Below are 19,354 nucleotides of genomic sequence, written 5' to 3'. Positions count from 1 at the left end.
GTCCTGAACCTAACTGACATTCAAACTGTTAACTCAAAATTCCAGAAATTACCTTACATGACCTGACCTAGCATAACACAAAGGGTATTCCATGATTGCAAATAATTTTTTTACAATGACTAGGTAAACTAAGCTTCCCTCAGCTAAGAACAACTGCAAACCTAAATGCATTTATCTTTCTTCCCCAAATCTACAGGACATCAAATAGCAACACAAATGTTTCTTCAAAGGAAAATGTCAGCCTAGTACTCCATGGAGTTCTTTCTAGCCATCCTTTAACATTTGTTGGGTTTCCAGGGCTGTTGACAATGTGCCTATGTACTAGCATGTATTTATTTAACATAGATCTTCTCTCATGGAGTTTAAAGCAGTGTATAAGGATGTTTTCATTTTCAATAAATTTCAGATACAGACTTGACAAAACATAGGATTTAACCTAAAGCTTTCAACTAAAGGCATCTTTAGGTCTGAAAAGATTCTAAGAAACTTTCTTAAAACCTAGCTCTATTAGAAATTTACAGGGGCACCTGGGTGGCTCAGTCAGTTGAGCGTCCGGCTTCGGCTCAGGTCATAATCTGGTTCATCGGTTTGAGTCCCGCATCGGGCTCTGTGTGGACAGCTAGCTCAGAGCCTGGAGCCTGCTTCGGATTCTGTATCTCCCTCTTTCTCTGACTCTCCCCTGCTCACGCAGTCTCTCTCTCTCAGAAATAAATAAAACATTTTTAAAAATTTAAAAATAAATAAATAAAATTTTAAAAAAGACATTTATAAATGTGAAGGAACCTCTAGAAGGAAGGAAGGGAGGGAGGGAGAGAGGGAAGGAGGGAGGGAGGAAGGAAGAAAGAAAAGTGTGACAAAATTTTGTCTGGAAAAATTCTCAGAACCTGAGAGGGGAGTGCAGTGACTGACATTAAGCACTGAACCCACGGCAAAGAGAAAAATAAACTGTTAACTGGGGATTTTTCCAAACTGTTAACTGGGGTGCTGGCAAACACCTGCATCCTAAGAACAAAGTTCAGCTCTGGGGCGCCTGGGTGGCTCAGCCGGTTGGGCATCCAACTCTTGATGTTGGCTCACGCCGTGATCTAGCGGTCGTGAGATTTAGTGACTGTGAGATCGAGCCCCGAGTTGGGGGCTTTAAAAAATTTTTAAAGAACTAAGTTCAGGGGCGCCTGGGTGGCTTAGTCGGTTAAGCGTCCGACTTTCGCTTAGGTCATGATCTCGCGGTTCGTGGGTTCGAGCCCCGCGTCGGGCTCTGTGCTGACTGCCAGCTCGGAGCCTGGAGCCTGTTTCAGTCTGTGACTCCCTCTCTCTCTGACCCTCCCCTGCTCACGCTGTCTCTCTCTCTCTTCTAGAAATAAATAAAAATATTTTAAAAAAAAAAAGAACTAAGTTCAGTGCAGCTTTGTCCTGACCTTCTCCCTCAAATCCCTTCTCTGACCCTGAATCTTCAGAAAAGAGATGGGTGTTAAAAACTAAAAGAAACACTATTTTGCTCACGCTGTACAGGACTGCAGAGGTTGTGGGGAGCAAACACTAGTCTACAATAGGGTTTCTCGACCTTGGCACTATTGACATTTGGGGACAGGTAATTCTTTGTTGGGAGGGGCTGTCCAGTGCATCACAGGCTGTTTAGTCCCATCCCTGGCCTCTGCCCATAGATGCCAACAGCACCCCATCCCTCCTAGACTGCAGCAACCAATAATGTCTCCGGACATTACCAAAAGTCCCCTGGAGGATGGTCCTGCCCAGCAGTAAGGCACTCACTGGTCTAGAACCACCCTATATGCCCGCAACATTCTCTATCCCAAATGGGATTTAGGAATCAAGAATCAAGTCTGTAAGAATTCTGCAAGATATAGACAAGCCATCCAACCTAACAGTTTTCTTCCTGTGATTCAATGCCAGAGTGACTGCCCTTCTAATTCAACCCCCTACCCCTCATTTACTCCAGCCACTTTGATCTTCCCTTTAGATACCCTAGGAGAAACCTTTTACAGATGTGAACCGTGAAAGTAAAAGGATTTAGAATTAGAGAAACTTGGGGTCGTGCAAAGCATGTCTAGTCCGGAATCCTCCCTCCTTTCTATTCAGTCTTAAAAGACAAGGAAATTGAAAGCCAATAATAAGGTGAAGCGCCATATCCAAGGCCACTTATCTGCTAAGTCAGTGGCAGATCTTGATAAAAAGACTGGGTCCTAGTGCAGGGATTTTCCCAAACCTGACCTCGTTTAGGAAGCTTTACAAGGGTGAATCCAGAGCACTATTTACCAGGCAAGTCGCTCGACCTGTCAGTGCCTCATTTCCATCTTTGCAAGTGAGGAATAGCAGGATCTACTTCCCAGGGGTAGTTTTGTTCATCAAATAAAGTCATGCATGGCATACAGTAAGTGCTCATTCAATGTCAGCGTTATTAGCCACTATAATTTCTGTTTTTAACTTTCAATTTCAAATATTAGTTACAGAGAGCTGTTCAGCAATTACTCAAACACAAGCCTCCTTCTTTCTCTTTGTGAGTACTGACGGTACGGATTATAGGAGCTCCTCACGAAGGTAACTTTCTCATCAAAAACGCAATTTAAATAAATGTGAAACCGTCTGGCACTTCATATCCTTTTGGTAAGTGACCCATCTTATGCACAAACCCAAACCACACCACTTGGCCCAATTAAGCAATAATAAATTTGATTACGCCTCATGGCTCCACGGGTGTTGACACACCAGAAGGCAAGACTGCAGCCCTTGACAGTTTCTATGGCCATGATTACAAAACACTATCCATTGTAACCTCCCACCTCCACCCACCACCCCTAATAGTTGATGACTTTTTAAAACATTACTTTTTTGGACTGATGTCTTCCAGTTATTTTTAATAGCACTTTATTCTTACAAATTTAAAATTATTTGTTCAGTCTTTTTTCTTTCTTTCTAGAAAAAACACTGGTGGGGGAGGAGGGCTCACAGCAGTGGTACTGAAACAGAAAAAGTTTCCATTCCTCTAAGCTCCAAAAGCCGTATGCCTTATTTGCAATCATACCCCCAGCGCTCGCTCTACAAGTTCAAAACTCAGGTTTGCTATAGATACTTTCAAGTGTGTCTGGGGTATATGGGTGGCTCAACAGGTTAAGCGTCCAACTCTTGGTTTCAGTTCAGGTCATGATCTCCTGTTCACAGGATCAAGCCTCATGTCAGGCTCTGCACTGACAGCCCAGATTCTGCTTAGGATTCTCCCTCTCTCCCCCTTTCCCAGCCCCTCCTCTAGTCACTTTCTCCTTCCCCCTCTCTAAATAAATAAATAAACTTTAAAAATAAATAAATAAAGTGTGTCTGTATTGGCTTCCAGTTTCCACTGACATAATAAGTAGGAATGCAGAGGACCCTTTGGAAAGTTAGATAGGGAGAGGCAAGAAATAGATCTGCATGTTCTAAATGGGATCCATTTTTATGTGTTGACATTTAGAGCACAAATTTGCATGCTCCTAAATGGTGGTAAGGCACAAGGAAATCCAGGATCATCCTGTAACATTTTTATCTTTTGTAATATGGGATAAATCTTTTGTTCATGCATGATTTACACTTAGTCTTCAATATTAAGCGTTATTAAATGTAGATTCGTACATAATGCACATTAAGTATCTTTTATATAAAGTATATCATAGTGCATTTAATTATATTGGCATTTACATTTATTATACATTAACACATAATGTTAATATATAAAGCAAATGTCAAACATATACCCAATATTGAAATATTAAATACATATAGGATGAATTTGAATTAGAAGATTTTTGATGGCTGAAACTATACTTAAGTTTATTTTAACTTTTTTTAAGATTTTTTTTTTAAGTAATCTCTACACTCAACATGGGGCTCAAACTCACAACCCAACATTACGAGTCACGTGCCCTACCAAAAGGGCCAGCCAGGCACCTCAAGACTTTTTAATGTTAACCTGTCCCTCCATCAGTTTTCTATACACAGTAGATACTCAGTGTTAGAATATTATTTTGTCATTTTTAATATATAACTAAAGGTCACACACCCAACCTGGCCATATGCAAATCTGGCCATAGTGAGAAGGGAACAGTGAAATACAAAATCATTGTCAGGAGAGGTGCCTCCAACTTTACTGGCGGACTGGATACAAAGGAAACTTTCAACATCTCCCTGGGCAGTGGAACAGGGATCTCAGAAAACATGCCCAAACCAGAATGCTTGTTCTCTCTGCCCCCCGTCAACCTGCCCTCCTTCAGTCTCCGCATCGCACCCCACACTCGGTGGGTAACTCAGGCCAGAATCCTCATTCCTTCCCTCACCCCTACACCCAGGCTGTCACCAAATACTGCTATTTCCGCCAGTTGGTGAACTCCTGCCACTGTAAGGGCAGGAAGAGGCACAGAAGAATCGCAGGCAGTCAATCCGCTTCTCTCCACCTCCAGGGCCAACCTTTCTTGCCTCCCTCCAATCCAGTCTTCTCCCAGCAGCCAGTTATCTTCTAACTCTCAAACTGTCTTTAACGGCTTCCCACTGGGCTCAAGAGTAACAAAGTGCAAACTCCTTGCCATGGTCTTGAAGGGCCTCCATATTTGAACTCTTAGTAACCCCCAAACTCTACCTCTGCCCCCCACTCCAGCGCTGCACAACATCGCCTTCTTTATGATCCCAACATGCCAAGTACCCTGAAGCAGCTTTAAGACTCATAAACCTCTCCATCCAGCAAGGATCTTCCTACCCAACAGAAGCCTTCAGCATCCACCTCCCCCGGAGGAGCCTTCCTGAAGCACCCAGCTAGGAGAATCCCACCTACTATCACCTTTATTTATTAGGTGTATTTAGTACCTGGTAGTTCCTTCACAGTACTGAATCCCATCTCCATGCCCAAAGAAAACCCTAAGAGGGCAGAGGGCTTTTATTCTCCATGGCATTCCTGGTACCCAGTGTCTGGCACATAGCAGCTACTCAATAAATAATAGCTGAGTCTGTGTCTACATAAGAAAAATTAGTCTTTCCATGGGGGGAGGGAAGGGGGAAAAATAGCTACAGACAGAGATGGAGAGAGGCAAACCATAAGAGATTCTTAAATACAGAGAACAAACTGAGGATTGATGGGGGAGGAGAGGTGGGGAGAGGAAGAAATGGGTGATGGGCACTGAGGAGGGCACTTGTTGGGATAAGCACTGGGTGTTGTATGTAAGTGATGAATCATGAGACTCTACCCCCAAAACCAAGAGCACACTGTATACACTATGTTAACCAACTTGACAATAAACTATATTAAAAAAAAAAGAAGAAAGAAAGAAAGAAAGAAAGAAAGAAAGAAAGAAAGAAAGAAAGAAAGAAAGAAAATCGGTCTTTCAATGTTTTGTTTAAACCAGTTTAATTCATATTCATCTTTTTATTCAAGTTGACATTATTTACTAGGTCTATATTTTGATAAAATTTTCTAACTCATAAATAATGACCACCAGTTCTATGTAGGCTGTTAAGATAAGTCTAATTTAATATTTACGTGCTGTTCTTTTAATGTCCCATTCAGTACATATAATAAGTAAAAAATGATTTGCAGAAAGTGCTATAATTATTAGTTTATTAGCTATCTTTAGTTTTTTGTAATCACTCAACAAATTGTCCAGTCCCTATCAACTGTGATGATAGCTTCCAAATCAACTTGGAAGTGAAAAGAATCCAGATAATTCTAACTCAGCCACAAGCCAGGATCAACAACAATCAAAAGCAACTAAATCCAGGATCTTCATGTACCTCAGCAGAATGTATATACTATTGTTTTGTTTTGTTTCTTCCATGCAAAGAACCTTGCTGGAGGGTGTACTCACCTTCAAGGGTCAGTTCTAATGTTTCCAAGCTTAGTAACCACACATTCTATCAGCCACTGGACAAGCTCTTTCCAGTGCCTTTACAGCTCTAAAAAAGGCAGGTGGACACACAGAGGAAGCTGTACCACCAAGGACCAAGAAATGCAACGTCACCATGCAAAAGGAGACAGTGAAGTTGGGCCAGCAAACAAGTACTCAGTAAAAGGCAAGAAGACCAAGGTTTTGTGCAAAGGGTCTGGGGAAATACCAAAGACGCAAATGATGACACTATACTCTTGCTGCATGCCGTGTCAAGGCAAAATACCTTTGCAAGCTCTGCAACCAAGAAAAATATAGATGGAATCCTGTAGCTGCAACTGGCATTTGGCAAAATCTCAAAGGTCAAAAGAGACAGTTAAAAAAAAACTTGACAGTTACTTTCAGAACAAGCATCCATTATAATTAAATGACAATAGAAAAAGCAATAAACAATATAGTAACATGAGTTAGACAAGTGTAATTATCTGTAGGGCATGCAATTCACAAGACTGGTTCAAAACAGAGCTGTAAGAATTAGATGGAAATCACAAAAAGATTGCCAAAGACGAGGCTTTGATTTGGAAACGGTGAAATGATTGCGCCACACTCAGCCTTGCCTTGCTTTTTACTTAGTCATCAGCCTCCATCAAGGGCCGCTGGTGGCACAGAAAATAATAAACCCAGAGAAAGCAGAGAAAATATGGCAGCTTCACAGGGGAAATCTGGGAGAAAATTCATGCTTATTCAGAAAGAATATTCATGGTTGTATTTTGAGTAGAACTCTAACTCAAGTTAAACTACACTTGCTGTCATACTTGTGCTATGTAAAAGCCTGTGTGTTTTATTCATTCAACAATATTTAGAGTACCTACTCTGTGGGAGAGTCCACGCTAAGGTACTTGGGATACATCAATAAATGAAGCAGGCACTCCGGTGGGGAAGAGACAATGAACGATATTATTGTATAGCATGCTAAAAAGTACCAAACAAAAAATAGAGCAGGGTAGGGAGACAGAGTGCCAACAGGAAGGAGGAAGTACTGTTTTAGATAAAAGGAGGAAGAACAAAGAACTGAAGAAAGTGAAACAGTGAGCCATGCAGAATATTTGGAGAAAATGGTTCAGGGAGAGGGAGCAGCCAGTGCAAAGGCCCTGAGGCAGGAAACAATGACTAAAGCAGAGGAAGGGTAAGAGTGGTAGGAGATGAAATGAAAGAGTTAAAGAGGTATAGTGCCTCACTGGCTTTTGAGTGAGATGAACAGGGGCATCTCAGCAGGAGACTGACATGATCTGACTTCTGTTTTAAAATAATCCTTCTAGGCTCTGTGTCCAGAATAATGTACAGGTGAGAACAAAGGTGAAAATAGGGACAACAGAAAAGCAGATTCTGCAGTTCCAATGACTAGTTCATTGACTAGTTCTAGTCAGTGGGAAAAGGGCAAGGATGCCTGAGTGGCTCAGTTGGTTAAGTGTCCAACTTCAACTCGGGTCATGATCTCATGGTTCGTGGGTTCAACCCCACGTCTGACAGCCTGGAGCCTGCTTTGGATTCTGTGTTTACCTCTCTATCTGCCCCTCCTCCACTCATGCTCATGCACTCTCTCTCTCAAAAATAAATAAACATTAAAAAATTAAAAAAGAAAGAAGGAAGAAAGAAAAAGAAAAAAGGGCAAGACCCATGACAAATCACTAGAGGAAGAACTCCTAGGTTCCACTCTGGGAAGGGTACTGGGAAAATATTCCAAGATCCTACCTTCCGAGGCTTGGTCTCAGTGCTGAGAGTGCTGTCCATGCAGATAGAGCAAATGCAAACGAAAGGTGCAAATTCCAGGGCTCATTAGCAACATGTGAGCTGAGAGCTTCTGTTTACTCACTGGGAAATCTACATATAACTTAAGGTAGATCCTGGAACCCACAATGAAGGGCCAAGAACAAAGGAGGTGCCTGAGCCAAACTATTGTTTGCACCAAGTGGGAAGAGTTTACTTGTTACTGAATTCCCTTTGCTCTGCAAATAGGATTTCACTAGAGGCAATCTCTCAGGCTTCTGGATCAGCCCTCCTTCCCACTGACAAAACCACACCTTTGTGGCTCACAGATCTGTGGGTTCACCTAACATTATTTCCTCTCTCGGAACTCTTTGTTCACTTTCCCTAATTTGGGAGAAATGTGCTTTTTCCTAGTGATTATCCAATAAATTCCTCCTAATTTTAAGAAAATGTATTTTTCCCCTTTTTCAGAGTTACCTAGTAGTAAGTCTGAGCTTTTTAAAGAATGTTAAAGAGCGGGGGGGGGAGGTATAAACTTTAAACAATACACTGTAAAACTTCACCCCCTCCCTATACCAGGCCTCTGCCATCTGGCCATGCTTTCAGAGGCTGGGCTGCGAGGGCCACTTAGGTGGCTCAGTCGCTTAACGTGTCCAACTCTCGATCTCAGTTCAGGTCATGATCTCAGGGTTTGTGAGCTCGAGCCCCATGTAAGGCTCTGTGCTAACAGCGTGGAGCCTACTGGGAATTCTGTCTCTCTCTCTCAAAATATTTTTAAAAACTTAAAAAAAACAAACAAACAGGCTGGGCCGTGGATGGGGCTTCTGCTACTGCTCAGTCCTGCCTGAGTTCACTACAGCTCCATCATATTTCCCCTATGTAATAATTTCTGGTAAATCTGTGGGGGAAAAAATAAGTTATTCAAATAAACATGCATAATACAGAGGTGCCTTGCTGGCTCAGTCGGTAGACCATGCAACTCCTGATTTCAGGGTCATGAGTTCAAGCCCCACACTGGGCCTAGAGCTTACCTTTTTAAAAAAAAATGTATAATACATAGCCATGGAATGCAAAAATGCCATTATTTTAGAAGGTAATATATTGAGGCAAAGAAATTCTTATTTATTGGGCCCTCAACTATAAACTAGAGACAGTGAGGCATACAGACATGATTCAGACACAAATCCTATCTCCAAAGAACTTACTTTGGGTTTGGTAGGGAAAACAGTGAATGTACAAAAGTAAGAAATGATATAAAATGCCTTAAGATAAGGTAGATAAAGGCACGATGGCAGTTCTAAGAAAGTCCCATAGTGTATATCTATTATGATTATAATGAATTAATACTAACCAACAAAAGTTGTAGCAGGAATTAAAGATTGATGTGCTTAAGTTTTTTTTACACAGAATCTATTTTGCATTAGCCATTTCTAAGAATCTACACTCGGTTTTCAGCAGGGCACTACGCAGTCTCTCACCAACAGCTATAACAGTATTATTCTTTTTGTTTCTAACCAACATCTTATGGCTTACCAACCGAGAGAGAGGGAAAAAAAATACCTTGGTTATTCTAAGTAACATTTTCTCCATACAATTAAGACACAAAAACCGAAAGAAACAACCAAATAGTGCCTGTCTACAATGGCAATGGCCACTCGGTCAAAGCCAAACAGTGAGGTTAGGAAGAGAACCCTGGATTCTAACCAGCAAGAGGTCATAAAAGAAAACCCTTGCATGGAGTAGGCTAGTGAGATAAGAATTCAAACACAAATGCATTCAAACATGACACATATACATACCACGTTGACCTCGGACCACAGTGTGTGGACCACGCACCCCGCGCTGTTCCAAGCTCTGCTCATACAGTAATTAATTTAATCCTTTATTAATTTAATCCTTGTAACAACCCTGCATAGCAATCCTATAACAACAACAGTTGGGGATATTGAATCATAGGGAGTTCTGTTTTGTTTTTGGTTTTTGGTTTTTTGGGTTTTTTTTAGGTTATCTCCCTAAAGTCCCCTGGCTCACAAGTGGCATAAGCCAGGATTTGAACCAAGGCAGTCCATGCTTTTAGCCACTCTGCCAAGAAGTTTGAATTAGGCACGGTAGTCATTCCTTTCCCCCAAACTGTCATTTTCACTCTGGCTAACCACCTTTTCTCTCTCTCCACGTGACCAAAATTTTGCTGACTACCCTGAGAACAAACTAGTCCACCCACAGAGGTGAGCTCCCCTCTGCACCAGCACACCACAGCTTTTCCCTTCTATAATCTAACTAAACTCCCAGGAAAGTTCCCAGGCACTACATTCTTCCCTGGGAAAGTCTAAAACAGTGAGATCATCTACATAGAGAAATAGATCAGAGATATCAGCTGGTAGAGTAAACACACACACACACACACACACACACACACACACACACACACACCAGGCCATTGAATTTTCTGTTAATAATAAGTTGCAGTGCCCCGTTGAGTTTCCTGTGCCACCAAATCCTCCCAGATACAGTTACACAAAGGCAACTTTGTCTTGGGAAGCCTACTAAAAGATGGGCCTAATCTTGGCAAGGGCTTGGTGTACTGAGGACCATGTTATTATTTTTAAAAATAAATGACAACAAACAGAAATATTAGTGAGGCCATCTTTTCAAAAGTCGTGGTGCTATCGTCATCATTGATACGGATCCCTAATTTCAGAAACATGAATGTTTGACTTGATCTTCAAAAGCCCCAATGTATATTTTCAGAATGGCAACCAAATGATCTAAGAGAAGTAGCCCCTGGGGAGAAAAAAAAAAATCTTCTTTATTACTTTTTTTTTCTTTTGGCATGATGTGAAATGCGTTGCAAAAATGACTGAGCCAGGTCTCAGTGCTCTGGAAGGTAAATATTTTTATAATAATTGTTACAGGTTGGCATTTCCTTGGTCAGGTAGAGGCATCCTGTTCCTGTTCAATACACACAATGCCCCACATTCATTGTACCCCACCCCTGCCCATTGGCACATAGAGTTAACCCTCACTCACCCACATGTGAATTATCCATAGCTTCTGGGATCAAATTCTCTCTCCCCCATTGGTGGAAACTCAAGGAATATGAGCAAAATTGACTATTAGCCAAAGCAAAGCACAATCAGGAGGTTCAAAAATCAGAAACTCCCCTTTCACTCAAGGCATACCCACCGAGCACCTAACGCGATCTTGGCACTCGGCCACCATGCTCCTAAGAACCACAAAAAAGCAGTATCCCTAAAGACAAATATCATGATTTGAGGAGACCTGGAGATTATTTTCTGGATTAACGTGAATGGCTGTGGCTTATAAATGAAATATGTATTTTTGCACTACCAGGAATCTGCTGAGACCAAAGGATTGACATTTTCCCAAAATCACAAAGGGTTTTCAGGGTGACACTAGCACTTTGCCTTCTCCTGATGTCACCTTTCCTCCATGGCCTTCAGAAAGGTAGAGACGGTACTTTTGATTTCTAGAATGACTCCACTCTTAAAACATAGTTTACCAAAAGAGCAACGATAAACTACAGTCAATCATTTCTGGAATAGTATCAGTTTACCCAATGTTTTGGATCTTACAAACATAGAAACCATATACCTACATCTAAACATACCTACAAATCATTTTTACATAAATTAAGTTCCTGTGATGACAACAGCAAATTCACAACAACAAAACAGAATGTGTGTACTATAAACGAAGTTCCGTCAGTGGAACTGTGATTTTTTTTTCAGCTGTCCTTAACCCACTGCACAAAGCAAGGGAAAGGCAGAGTCGAACACAGTTGAGTCTTCCTTTTGTAATCGCTTTACTTATGGTCCTACCGAGGGAGGATATCTTGAACCCCTTCAAATGAGGCATCTCTTTTTTTTTTTAATGTTTTATTTATTTCTGAGAGAGACCAGCGTGAGCAGGGGAGGGGCGAGAGAGAGAAGGAGACACAGAATCTGAAAGAGGCTACAGGCTCTGAGCTGTCAGCACAGAGCCCGACGCGGGGCTCGAACCCATGAACCATGAGATCATGACCTGAGCTGAGTCGGATGAACCATGAGATCATGACCTGAGCTAAGTCGGACGCTTAACCGGCTGAGCCACCCAGGTGCCCCAAATTAGGCATCTCTTGCAGTGTACAAGGAGCATTTGAATTACCAAAGGGGGAGGGGGTGAGCCGCAAAATCCTACAGTTGCCGGTTCACCTGCAATAGTTTGACGGCACTGAGAAGTCTCCATGTGAGCTTTCTGGTGAATTCTCCATTACTAACAGTATTGGAACTCACCTGTTTCTTAGCCATGTACTCCTCCAGACACTCTTTCCCTTCTACTTTTACTGGAAAATTCCTCCCTCACCTCTTTTCAGGGCAAAATACAAAAAGTTTCCGAAACTTTTGCAAGGGGCACATTGACTTCAAGGGGAGACTATCTTGTCCCTGTCTCCTCTTCCCCATGCAGATGCTGACAGAATAGAAGAGGAAGCAGCTATGATAGAAGCAGAAACAATCAGAAATCCAGTGCAGGCCACTTCAGGAGAGTTTTAGTGACAAGATGATTCAGACCACACACACCAAGTGGCAGGGTGCCATTTCCCCCTAAATCCCTCTAACCTGAGATGTTTCCAACAACTTGAGGATCCACTGAATAATTACTTATCATTTCCACAACAGTTCTTTTCTGGAGGATCCTAAGGCCTCTCCCCTCATAACCCAAGTCATTCTTGCATTGCCCTTCTTGAAAATCCTTTTCCAGGTGTTCTTTGAAGCCATTACTCTGAGCAGGTGGTTGTTTGGACTAACACATACCTCTTATGACACTAAACCAGAAAATCGACACCATCGTAAGACACAGAAACTAAGCCTAAGAGGAAAAATGTATGTCTTCATCAGGCCAGTGGTCGAAACGTCCCAATATAACCTTTAACTTGGGATTACTCTGGCAACCACTTTTTTTATTATTAGTTATTTATTTTTATTTTAGAAAGAGAAAGAGAAAGAGTGCACGGGGGAGAGGGACAGGGGGAGGGAGAGAGAATCCCAAGCAGGCTCCACGCTCTCACCTCTCACCGACAGGGGGCTCAATCCCATGACCCTGGGGTCATAACCTGAGCCAAAATCAAGAGTCAGATGCTTAACAGACTGAGCCATCTAGGAGCCCCTGACAACCCCCCCCCTTTTTTTTTTTTATATTTTTTAACGTTTATTTATTTTTGAGAGACAGAGCACGAGCAGGGGAGGGGCAGAGAGAGAGAAGGAAACACAGAATCCGAAGCAGGGTCCAGGCTCTGAGCTGTCAGCACAGAGCTCTACATGGGGCTCGAACCCCACCATATCATCATGACCTAAGCTGAAGTCAGACGCTTAACCAACTGAGCCACCCATGCACCCCTCCTGACAACCACTTTTTAAGCTGCACTTATATCTTCATTATAACTTCAATGTTTAGCACACAAATTCTAGATTCAGGCAAAATATATACTTTTCCTAAATCTTATGAATCCCAAACTTAAGCCCTCTTCAGAGAGAGGGCTTTTTTCTAGAATTATGTATCCTCTGGGAAAACTTGATCACAATTTCACTTGAACCTCAGCCCAATTTTGAGATCTGTCTCCTCCTATCAGCACCCCCACACCTATTCCTCTGCCTGTTCCTGAAAAATCAGAAAGTACTAGAAATGCAGAATTCTGTCTGAAACAAGCAAGTAATTTCCTACAGCAGCCAAAGCTCAATCATTTGGGACGTGATTTATTTTTAATCTTCAGACCAAGAGTAGGATTTGGAAAACAAAGGTATTTTGTAAAAAAAATAATAATAATAATTTCTTGTACTTTAACCTTCTAATCTTTGTTTAAACTACCTAGAACAGGTTTCATAACTAATAAACCAAAGAGAACAGTCTAATCTAAATGTTCTTACCATGTGAGGGGGGAAAAATGTGAGTAGTCTTAAACACTAGCTAGAATAAGTATCTAGGACATATGTCCAGAAGTACAGTTTTGTTGCTTTTTATCTTGAGTCTATCTTCAGCGTCACCAACTATTTTGGGCGGAATCCTTTCAAAATTTAGCCGAGAGCAGCAAGCACAGTAGGGAATCAAAAACAAATATGTTGACTATGAAAACTATAGAGATTGGAATATCATGACGGTGCCAGATTTTCCATCGTACAAGCTTCAGAAAACTCAGTAACCAAGAGGAAGCCAAAATATCTTCAAAATTTGATTCATCTCAGCACACGGTCAAAAAGACCCTTGAACAGGTGAATTTAAGAGTAGCCTAGTTAGGTAAAGAAGTACGACGAGCTAGCTTCACTTTGTTTTTGTCAGCTTATTTCTTCCTTTACCAAATACTGGACGTTAATAATGAAGCTAGACTTTTTGTGAAATTTCGGATTCCTCACTCAGTACGCTGTTATTAAGACAAAGGGGCCAACAGTATGTATGTATATCAGAACAGGGTGAATGAAGGGTAAGGCAGACAAGAAAGGATACAAAAATCCCCATTTCTTTCTTTTCCTCCTCCTGTTTCCCTTTCGGACTGAGTTGGTTTTGTTTCCCTCTAAGATTTCAGATCATCAGTTTGACAAAGATTATTGTTTAAATTAATGGCAACACAAACTCCAACAGAGTGCTATCTTACCGCCTTGTCTAGAGATTGTGTTCTATGCCACTGACAACCTTTCACCTTTTAGAATCTAATCGGCACCTGCACTCTTGATCTAAGTGCAGCTGTGCTTAAAACTGCGGCAACCTCTTCATGTTTGTGTGGCCAACCCTTTGCCTGAAAAATGTGTGTGACTCCAGCATTAAAACCAAAAGAACCCATTTCTAATCTGCATTCCTGCTAAAGACAACGGAGTGAGTCATTCAGATGCCACTAGAAAGTAATTGCTTGATTTTTCCGTACAAACCAGTATGGCCTGTAAGTACCTGGAAGACACTATCTTTCTATCATTTTGATAAGCCTCAAGGAAGAAGCCACATCCTCAAATGCCTTGGGACAGAACCTAAGAGTGGACAGACTCTTAACTTATTTAAAACAATGAATCATTTATTTGAAAAATTCCACGTCATTTATTTTAACTGATTTCTTAAATATCCGGTGACTGGTGATTTGTCAGCTGTCATAATTCATCAGCCCTACACTTTTACGCAGAATGAATTTGTAATTTTAAACAACCAAGCCTCTACTCAGTGCTACCTTTGGAGGTAAACTACTGCAGGAAGACAGTCCCACACTTCTCCCCCCCCCATCTTAACACTTCAATGAGACAGATGCCCGTCATGAATATTTCCTCAATCTCAAGTTAAGAATCAGAATCTAAAAGTCACCTGTACCACTGGATGGCCCAATCTGTGTTTTCAAGGATGAAAAAAAAAATCTGTTTCTTGTATGAAAAAGGTTTCTTCAAAGGTTCCATCAGAAGAAACATGACGGGGCAGTATGATTTTTCTGCTTTTCCAGAAGCTGGCACTTTTAAAATCTTTTTATAAACCGTTTCTTTCCCACTAAATACACCAGAGTTGGAAGGAGAGTGGTACAATGAGAGAGATCAGGGCTGAAGAGAGAAGAAAAAGAAAAAGAAAAAATTCAAAATCGGGACCCAAATGTAAGATTAAGGGGAGGTAGTTAGAAGGATTGCCAAAAAACCACCTTACCTTTGTTATGTATTTGAGGTCGCCCACTTCAGAAATTAACACCATTCACAGCCCGGTAGCAATTTACACAGCTAGGAAGTAACCTACCACATCTTCTCGGTCTCCCTCTTTTTAATGTAAAACCAAAATAAGGAGTGTCCAGCTACTCCCCACTGCGCCGCTTAAAGCAACAGATCGTTTTAGGCTTAACTCCCAGACTCTGGGAATTCCAGTTTGTCAGAATTTCTTAACCTTGGAAACCTGCGGAGAAACTCTCAACGAGGACAACTCCCTCAGCCCCGGCTTCTCACTGTCCCAAACTGCACATTCCAAAGTGGGAAGCAGAAGCGATAACCAGAAGGCAGCTCTCGGGGGCTAAATTCCTGGCGGGAGCGAGAGAACTTGAAAGCGCGGCGATTCCACTGGCCGAGCGGCGCCGGGTCCGCACCCGGGGGAGACGAGCGGCCCCGGGAGCCAGCCTGCGTCCGGCGCTGCGCGCGGGGAGCGCCCGGTGTCTGCTCTCCGAGCTTTTCCCCGCTCCCTCCGCCCTCCTCCCGCAGCCCTCCCCCAGCCGAGGCCATTCGCCTCACAGTAGCAAGGTTGTCTCTCGTCTACTCCCTTCCCTTAAACTCACCAAACCAGATTTTTACTCCCGACACCAGCAACTTCCCGTAAATCTGCACTGAAATTTTATCCAGCTCGCTGAGCCACCGCTGGCTAAAGGCCAGTGCAACATTCCTGTTGTTTTAGGAGCGCGGATACCTTTGCTGAANACAATCTGCCCGCATGGGAGAGATTTCGGGGCTCCACCAGACTTCTCTCCGCGCTCAGAAAGTCACATCCGTGTCAGACATCCAGAAACGGCCCCGCAAGTAGCACCTGCTCCACCTGGGGACGTGCGTCCTCAGACGTCTGACCCCCTTTGGGTTGTTCGGGGAAACCAAGCAGAACCATGTTTGAGGAATAAGGAACCTGCTGTTGACTCACGAGACGAACAGTACCACCCGCCCCCGTTCTTCCCCCTGGTAAAGAAGTCGTTCAACCAGGTAGGATCTGAGCGAGACCCGCGGCGGGCCTACAGGAAGGGGGGACCTCCCAGAGTGTCCTTACCTGGGGCACAGCACCGCTCGGACGCGCGCAAGAAGGAACGTCACGCGGACGAAACCCTGACCTTTGCCGGGGCCTTCGCAGCAGGGCCTGGGGCCTGGGCGCTGCTCGTTCAGAAGTGGCTCATTTTAATGCGCTCTGACCTAAAGTTACAGCTGGTTTCTAGAAAGGGAACAAAAAACACTGCATTTAAAAACAGCAGCCAAGCCCTCCCTTAACCTTGCCTGATCTCCGGGGAGTTGGCTCTAACCCCCACCCCATCCCCATCCCCGAGAAACCCGCAATCTGTGCCCCACCCCTTCGCATTACCTGTTTATACAAGAGTTAAGGAGCCTCACGCATTTCAATAGAGCGCTAAGCCTGTTTGTAGGCGCGTAACCGGCCAACAGGAATCGAATTCTGTGACTAAACAAACTAGAAGAGGAAGCAGGCACCACCAGGAACCTAAAACGGAGTTGTGATTTCGGGTGCAGTGTCACCGACTTAGAAAAAAAAAAAAAAGTACTGTTTCTCATTGGGCTATTTTAGTGAAGCACTAATCCAAAAAAAGGGTTTTGTTTTTTGTTTTTTCGGGTTTCTTGCTGGTTAAGTGAATTAATACATAGGAAGAGCTTAGAACGGTGCCTGGCACATAGCAGCTATTAGCAGTAGTACTGGTAGTAGTTTTGTACTCTGGCTTTTTTCAAGGGCATGATCAGAGTTAGAAGTTGGCTCTAGATGCAATCCTGCTATTCACAAGCCGTAGGGCCATGAGCAGGTTTGTTTTTTTTTAAACTACTCCCCGCTTCTGGAAGATTCCAGCGATGAGATTTTTGCTTGGTTTACGTTGTAGACAGTCTTGCACAGAATGGAAAGTAAAGTTCCTGTAAAGGCGTGTCCAACTGATTTTCATCTCACTTAAAAGTTGCAAGATTGACAAAATACATGGAGATAAATTGGCCTGTGCATTCCATGAAGTTCACTAGTAGAAAACTCAGGACCAGCAATCAACCCTAGATGTGTGCTTCATTCTAATTTGAATTTAGGCACTTGATTTGCTGTCTGACCCTGGGAAAGTTACTTATCCTATTCAGTTAGAAGCTGCTGCTGGCCAAATAATAGTCTTTGCCATTTGAAAAACAGTGTGAAATAGGGGGAAATAATTTTTAAACTCCTCATAAATATTAAAAAGGGATTATTGAAGGCTAAAAAAATGTGATCAGTGCCAACAGGACACCCTTTTTCCTCCACTTAGCTTCACCTTGAAAGAAAGAAATCTCAATCCCTTTTACATTAATGAGGCCCTTTGTACTTTACCAAACACTTTTGCCCACTTCATCTTATCTGATCTTACAAATCAATCCTGTGAGCTACTTTATTATCCCCATTTTGCAGATGAAGACACTCAGGCCAATTAGTTCAAGGTTTCACTGCCTAGTGAGGCTGGGGACTAGTTCCCGGTCCTAGTTAAATCTAAAAGCAGCATTTGCCACCTTTAGGAAAAGTGATTCCAAAAACCAGCAAAAAATTCTGAAACATTTTAGATCCTTTGGGTATTGTATCTTCCCTATGGGGTAAGATTTAACTCCAGTCAAGTAAACACTTACTGGGTTATAGGGAAGCTGGGGTGACTCAGTCGGTTGGTTAAGTGTCTGACTTTGGCTCAGGGCGTGATCTCACAGTTCATGAGTTCGAGCCCCAAGTCAGGCTCTGGAATGACAGATCAGAGCCTAGAGCCTGCTTTGCATTCTGTGTCTGCCTCTCTCTCTCTCTCTCTCTCTGCCTCTTCCACCCCAAAATAAATAAACATTAAAAAAAAATTTAACATTTTCTGGGTTTTAGATTTATTCCTCGTCAATACAGGTGAGAATGAACTCTCAACAGCAAGCAGTGAGACTACTCCAGGGCTCTCTTACCACATCTCAGGGCTGACGCTGCCAGGCATGAACAAGGGCTCCACAACCTTAAGACACATGTAAAAACTCCAGCTCTACATTAGCCTGGATTTTTCTTTTCTTTTCCAGAAATATCTGGAATGCGGTCTCAAGAACCTTTCACTGTCAGGGATGGTTTGAGTTAAAGGATTCAAGGGAGGATATTCTCAGGCTTACTGATTTTTCCACCTGAAAACACGATTTTCCATCGGAAGCACTGGGCCAAAGCCTGGGGAATAAAGACCAGGAAGAATACCAGCGAGTGTGCAGGTGTGGAGGTCACGGACTCGGGGTGAACTGGGGCTGGGGTCAGAAAGGATGCTCTTTAGGAGGCCCAAGTCCCTGGAAACAAGTCCTTATGGCAGCTCTGAGTCCATTACTTGCTCTGAAATGTGGCCTGGCACTTCTGCTTCTTCTTTCTCAGTTTTGCCCACAGCCACTATTAAACGGTTATAATATTTGTTTCTAACTCCTTTCCACTGTCCTCCCCAGGAATATGTGAAAATAAAACTAACTTTTTAAGCAGCAGGCCATAGCAAAAGAAATTGCAGCTCTCTCATCATTTCTTCTTTGTGGCTGAGCCTTGATGCCTATCATCATCATTATTATTTTCATTCTGAGGAAAATCCCATGATCCTGGGGTGTTTTGGGTTTGCAGACCCCTGTGTTTTGCTTTCTGTTTCCTTCTTTGCCTTCCGCCTATAAGGCAGTGTGCTAGAGTGAGCGCACACAGTGTAGAGTTGGGTATCCCACAGATGTGAGTTTGAATCCCAGTTTTATCTCAGCTGTGTAATGCTAGGCAAATTGCTTAACCACTCTGAGCTTCGCAGCGTCTTCATTTATGAAGCAACAGCACTTACCTCTCCAGATTTCTTTGAGAGTTAAATGAGAAATGAAATCTCAGCACAATTCCTGACACATGGAAGGTACTCAAAAAAAAAGGTATTTCCTTTTGTACCCACAGAAAACCTACTCCACAGATCACAAAGAATCTTCCTTCCCATATTTAAATCTTAGATCAAATAACACTATATCAAGACATCTTCAAGGCAAACCGAAGGGATAACAACC

General features: G+C 42.6%; 1 protein-coding gene across 2 annotated transcripts in view; it reads right to left on the bottom strand.

Annotated features, from left to right (window-relative positions):
- RBM47 (RNA binding motif protein 47) overlaps window positions 1-16,762 on the bottom strand; it is a 154,918-nt gene extending 138,156 nt beyond the window's left edge. For both annotated transcript variants that reach the window (XM_077758902.1, XM_077758903.1), the window contains exons 1-2: window positions 16,680-16,762; window positions 16,374-16,532 (exon numbers count right to left, since the gene is read on the bottom strand). The gene's annotated coding sequence lies outside the window, so the exon portion shown is untranslated. The remainder of the gene's footprint in view (window positions 1-16,373; window positions 16,533-16,679) is intronic.
- Window positions 16,763-19,354: the final 2,592 nt, after the last annotated feature.

This window comes from Crocuta crocuta, unplaced genomic scaffold, assembly GCF_008692635.1.
Source record: "Crocuta crocuta isolate KB4526 unplaced genomic scaffold, BGI_CrCroc_1.0 scaffold223, whole genome shotgun sequence".
NCBI lineage: Eukaryota > Metazoa > Chordata > Mammalia > Carnivora > Hyaenidae > Crocuta > Crocuta crocuta.
The sequence above is the reverse complement of the archived record's forward strand: the minus strand, read 5'-3'. Positions and strand labels throughout refer to the sequence as shown.